The sequence below is a fragment of the Scyliorhinus canicula genome, chromosome 18, assembly GCF_902713615.1.
Source record: "Scyliorhinus canicula chromosome 18, sScyCan1.1, whole genome shotgun sequence".
Classification (NCBI taxonomy): Eukaryota; Metazoa; Chordata; class Chondrichthyes; order Carcharhiniformes; family Scyliorhinidae; genus Scyliorhinus; species Scyliorhinus canicula.
The window spans coordinates 107,978,321-107,984,962 of record NC_052163.1 but is presented as its reverse complement, the minus strand read 5'-3'; positions in this window follow the sequence as shown (position 1 = coordinate 107,984,962).

Sequence of the window (6,642 nt, the reverse complement as noted above, 5' to 3'; positions counted from 1 at the left end):
TGTGAATTAAGTATTTGTAATAAGTAATAACATTGTTCACAATGATTTCTATTTCAACATGCAATAGAATCATATTGTGCCATTGGTAATGTCTATTTCCATTTCTCTCATTCTGTTATAATGAGGTATGACTGCTACTTTAGCTTGTTCAATAAACTAGGCACAAATTAATTTCTAATTAAAATGTTACTTTTTCTTTAAAGTTCCAGCTCTATTCTTTAAAGGGGCACTTTTGTGAGGCTGTATCACAGAAGGGAGCTTCATATAGGCTGCAGAGTCAGCCCTATTATGTTCTAGCCCTATAGAACATAGAACAGTACAGCACAGAACAGGCCCTTCGGCCCTCAATGTTGTGCCGAGCCATGATCACCATACTCAAACCCACGTATCCACCCTATACCCATAACCCAACAACCCCCCCCCCCCCAACCTTACTTTTTTTTATTAGGACACTACGGGCAATTTAGCATGGCAAATCCACCTATCTTTGACCTATACTCATATCAAGTGAGGTTCCAAACTGAAAGCCTCTTTAATAAGGACACAGGGAGTCCACACCGGGTAAAATAAACATAACTTTATTTACAGCACAATATATACACTGCCCGGTAGATCCCTACGGGATTCTGTTCTGGCCAGTGCCTTGCTGGCTGACCTTTCATACAGAGGTTAATAGAGATCCCCTGCCCCTAGCGAGGGAGCACGTACTTCGCAAGGACCATGCAGAATATAATCATTCCCAACCGCAAGCCCCATGCAGGATATTACAACCTCCTCACAATTAAGTACTGCTTAAGCTGTAATGCCAAAACAATGGTGCACTCTTCATTTTCCCTGAACAATTCCAACGAAAGATGTAATGTTGGGAACAGATAACACAAGATTCGTGACTAATATTTAACCTGCGTTATCATGAGGAGATAGGTTTTTTTTCAGAACCGCGAATTGACAGTAATTGCAAGTTGCAATTTCAAGAAATTATTAATTATTTAATGGTTTACAAAATAACCTAAATTTAGCCTAAGCAAGAACTTTAATTAAAGTTGAGATTCACTTTATTTCATTGCCAAAATAAAGTTTAAAAGAAAGCTTCCTCTAACTTTGAGGCCATAGGTTTCTAGTCTAGAATTTCGAAGCACCTTATAAGAAATAATTCATTCTAATGGTGTGCACTTCAAAACTAATTCTTTATTCACAAAGTCACACGTATGGTCATCCGATGGTAAAGTTACTTCAGTTGATGCCTCATTTATCTGGCAACATTATTAAACGTTTAACTTCATAATCACTGCACACTTATATATTCTGGGATCAGGAATTTTGCAAATATATCAGGACAAATCTGAAGAGATTTGTGTACGACCCAATGCTTAGACTAAAATATTGAGGACTTTTGCTAGATTGGTTTCAAATTGAATGTAATGGTTTCATTCGCCTCATGCAGCAGTGAACACAGCAGCTGGACAGGGTTCTGGTCACAGGGTGGTCGACCTCTTCATACCTTCAAATTTTGCATTGCTGCATCAGGCAGTTAGATGGACATGAAGTCCTTGAATTGATGGAAAGATCTTTATGTTGCGCTAAACTGATATATCATATGAATGACAGAATGGGATTGGGGCTATTTTCCAAATGTGGGATCACAGAGCCCAGTGGTAATGATGTCAGTTGTGGATACAAATATCTTCCAGTAATCTTTCTTCGACATGCATTTTCCCCCCATTTCTTCTGACTGCCCCACTCCTACTGCCCACACAATCCCACCGTGACTACTCACCATAGTTTCAGCTTTTCTTTGGAGGGTTGCGTACTTCCATGGTTGCCACCAACGTTGTTTCTTGACCGGTGAACTGAGGTGCATGTCTCCCAAGGACGGACTGGTTCTGTCAGCTCATTCTGCCCTTTGTGGGGAATGTGCTTCTCTTTAGCAGCGAAGGGAAGGACTGGTGAAACATGCTCAATGAGGAAAAGGAAGCAAGTTAGATTAAGTCAAAGCTGAAATTTGAACTTATACCTGTCACTTTTTCTCTCTGTTCCCTGTTCCCATGTTGGGAGATTGCAGCTTTTGTACTAATACTACTGAACCCTGATATTTGCTTTAGGTCACCAAATGTGTGTGAATGCATACATATATATATATTCTGACTATATGTATGTAGAATATATGTGTAAATGTGTTTTACATATATGGACAACTCTTTAATACGGTTGTGCAGTGGTTATCACTGTTGCTTCACAGCGCCAGGGTCCCAGGTTCGATTTCCGGCTTGGGTCACATTCTTCCCGTGTCAGTATGGGTTTCCTCCAGGTGCTTGAGTTTCTTCCCACAAGTCCCAAAAGACATGCTGATAGGTGAATTGGACATTCTGAATTCTCCCTCTGTGTACCCGAACAGATGACTGAATGTGGCGACTAGGGGATTTTCACAGTAACTTCATTGCAGTTTTAATGTACGCTTACTTGTGACAATAATAAAGATTATTATTAGTAGTAGTAAAGGGGACTATTTGCACCCTGGGTATTTTTATTATTGGAAGACTATGGGCTACATTCTCCAGTTCCCCACCTATGTGTTTCTCAGTGGCATGCCATTCGTTTGTGGCGAGTTTCTATCTTCCCGCCGCTTGTCGATGGGATTTCTCATTAAAGCCACCCCACACCACCGGGAAACCCATGGGCGGAGGTGCACTGCCGGCGGGAAAAGTGAATCGCAATGACCGGAGAATTCTGACATATATTCTTTCAACTACATGATCTAATGGATGGGCAAGAGATCTGCAAATGACATGTGCAGTGGGTTTGAAATATAATGGGGGCGAACAAATATCAGTGTGACAAGTAATGTGCAGGCCTTTCTCAGCCTTGACTCAGTGGTAGCACCGCCACATCTAACTCAGTAGGTCAATGAGACATCAAAGATCATTAAGACATCAAATCGAGGTCCCTCCGCCAAGATCCAATGGAACTGTTTATAGAAGGTCAGATCAGCTCTTCAGATGCCCTGGTCCAAGCGTATCCCTCAGCCAACACCATTGGTCATGTATTTTATTGTTAGCACATTTGTGCTCTGCTCAAGTTGGCTGCCAAGTTTCTCTACAAATGTAATTCATTGGTTGTGAAGCTTGTTAGGATGCGCTGAGTACAAGTGGAATGTTATATAAATACAAGCTCTTTCTTTCTGTAAACCTGCAAAACAATTCTGTTTAAAATTATTGTGTGCAGAGTGTTCCTGTACTGGCACAAGAAAAGTATGACGTGGGGGTGGGGGTGGGGGGTGGTGTAAGTTAGAGGAAAGAAAGTAACTAACACATTTTACACAAGAACATGCAGTTTACTGGAATAGAGTTTCAGAAAATCTAGGGAAAAAGTGATGTAGCATTCATTATGAACTGGTCATTCTAGGAATGCGCCAGGAGTTACCAAATTTTCACTAGACATTCTTAAACAGGGAAAAACTTCTGCAATGAACTCAGCACAAACCAAATTAATAATGCCAGATGTAGGACTCCATTATTAGTGAATGAATAGAAAATAATTTATTGAACATAAATGTCAAAATTTACAGCACAGTAATGACAATTAAGCATGAACAAATGTGATTTTTGACAAGATGCAGAAAGAAAGACACAATTGTGTCTGATGGAGAGTTTATGACAAGATTATAGTACCTAAACACCAGACTATGTATCAAGAGTTAGGTAACTGTATAAAGTGCCAAACACTTACCCATTTTAATAGCTTAACAACACTGAAACAGAGTGTCTACATTTAATAATTGCATTTCACAGTAGATAAGACATTATGAAATAGGCCTGCTGGCAAAGCTAAGCTATAAATAAAGAGATGCAGCCAAATTTCTAGAACCATGCGCTAAGATGGCATTTTATATTTCTACACAAAAAAAATTATTTAACATTGTGAAGTCTGTACCAGAAAATTCTCACTTCATTACATTTCTTGCCCAAAAATATAAAAAAAAGAAGAGACAGACGATTCAACCAAATAATATCACACCAATTCAATATGCTGGATGCCACGTCATTTCTTTAATTTCCCTTGTAGAAGAAGATCATTATTCTCCAGAACAAGCGATTACACATGAAAGCATTATACAACAGTGGCAGCCGCACAATATCATCTGTATCTTAGTTGCGACATAAGACTCTACAGATTTTTATACATAGAAAATGTGTATCACCACAGTGTGGAAATGTTAATCTTTGGTTTCATTCACAATAAACAGTTGCTGTTTATTGGTACTGTGTTACTCAAATAATAACAATACTAAAATACCCTTATATTCAAAAATCCACTGGACTCCTGGACAGTTACAACAAATATAAATAAGGTCCTATAACATCAATTAGGGCAAAGTGTAAATCTTATGAAACTTGTATGTCCTCTGATTAAACGGTATGTGGAGTTTGTGGTGATGGGGCCTGTCCATTTACATTCACAGATGTGGCAGGTAATAACAGACTGAAGTATAACAGTTGAAGACCATACAGAATCATAGATAAATTTACACCTCTAGACATCACTATTGATTGAAGCCCCAGAATTCAGAAAGATGCCTCAAACACCTAGACACTTGAATATTCCAATAACGCTTGATCTGCAATTGGTTGACAATTGTGGTGAAATCACCAGATATTCTGCTTTAAGTGGACAATCACATGATAGAGAATATTCGTCAAAGTGTAATCCTCATCAAACATATCATATCAGGCAAACTATACAAGGGTTTTTACAGCAGCAAATAGGTTCAAATGGGTGAATTCTAAATGCTGGAAGCTGGTTGGTGAGAATCCATAGCAGCAATAACAATCCTTACTATGATTAAATTCAGGATGGTTAGATTGCACTTAATATTTTTGGAATGACTTAAAATGGTATGTGCAATTTATTTTGTTGGGATGCATTAATGAATAGCTTGGTGTATGGCAAAGTGACTGTGAAATTGTACAGTCATTACAGAGAAATAAAACCAGCACTTAAATTTATATCTTAAAATAAGTTTTCATGTAAAGCTTTTGTAAGCCAACAGTGGACATTTTGAGGCGTCATTCACTAGCCACCAAATGCTCCTGGGATAATCATGTTTCATTGCTAGGACCCCAAGTAAAGGTTGTTGTGCATTATTTGACAACACTGCACATCTTATTCTTATCACAGGCAACCAGAATTCTGTACTGATTGTACATCTAGGATGTTATAATAGATACAGTATGTTTACATATCAGCTGGATGACATCCCCCGCTGTGTTCATCACTTGTTTGTATTATTTAAAACTATGTTTTCCATCAAGGCCCTTCCAACATTATTTTTTTGACTTTATTCAATTTTATATGGAGTTCCAATGGCAAAGTGTCAGACTGCATGCAATACATAATCTTACTGGTCATACTGAAACAGCATATTTATATGCAGTTACAGAATAATCTGATGTGCATTGTGTCAAGATGGACAACAAGAATGTGCAAAGTTATTAACATTAAAAATGTGTGCGGGCAGTCATTTCTGTGAACACATCATTGTGTTGTATTTTTGACTCAGTGGTTAAATCATTAAGTCAAAAATCTCCACATGAAATAAGGTGAAGTGGGTGTTAACTAATATCCTGGACCCAAGTCACTTTACCCCAAGTAAGAGTGGGGATGAGACATGTAGCCCTAACTCTAACCCTTTCCCATCCTCATTTTGGCAGTGGGGAGCGGGGTGGGGGGTGGGGAGGGGGGGGGGGGGGGGGGTGGTCACGGCACCTTGATGATTTTAATGCCTGGGTTTCATCCGTTCGGTGCTAGTCAGTTGCCCGTGGGAGATGGGTGGGATGCAGCATCTGGTCAGTGGATGGGAGTAGAAAATTGGCTGACAGGAGCCTGCTGGCACCACAGGAACGATTGCTGGCAATGACCTCTAGGGAAAAGGATTTAGGAGGATCAAAGGGGGGTAATATGGAAGGAGGGGTCTGAGGGTGGTGGTGTGAGGGTGAGATGGGAGGAAATCCAGAGGTGGGGAGTGGCTAAAGTTTTTACCTATATGGTCCTTTCCTGCTATATTCACCTACAAGAAGACCATGATGAAATTCCCACTCAGGACACATTTCAAATTGCATATGGGAGTTCCATGACATCAACAGGTCCTGATCTGCATGTTTAAGATGGATTCATCCAACCTCAGGCTTGTTACTTGCTCAGAAGAGCAGGTCAATGTGAAGACAGCGTGATTGATATGGGACTTTGGTGCGTTAAGTTACCAGGCCGATTTTAAATGTCCACCTTCTGACGGGATGGGATTGTTAAAATTTGTCCCTTATATTTAGGATTATTGTAAGAATTGGTTGCAATGAATGAAATGATCAAAACATCAACTTAAACCATTAAGTCAAAGATTAATTTGCGAGTAATTTGGACAAAGTGCAATAAGCAGTGAGGCATATCACTCAGTTTGGGAGCCGTAGATAGTGTGATATTACTGAATTACAACTATTGGTGAAATCACCAGATTATGACTTTGTTTAAATTCATCACAGAGCATTTCATTCACCGAGGATCATTGGTCTCTTGACGGAAAAGTGATTTAAAGTTTCAGCAAATAGGAAAACCAGGATTAAGTATTCAGTTGCTTCATTGTCAACCAAT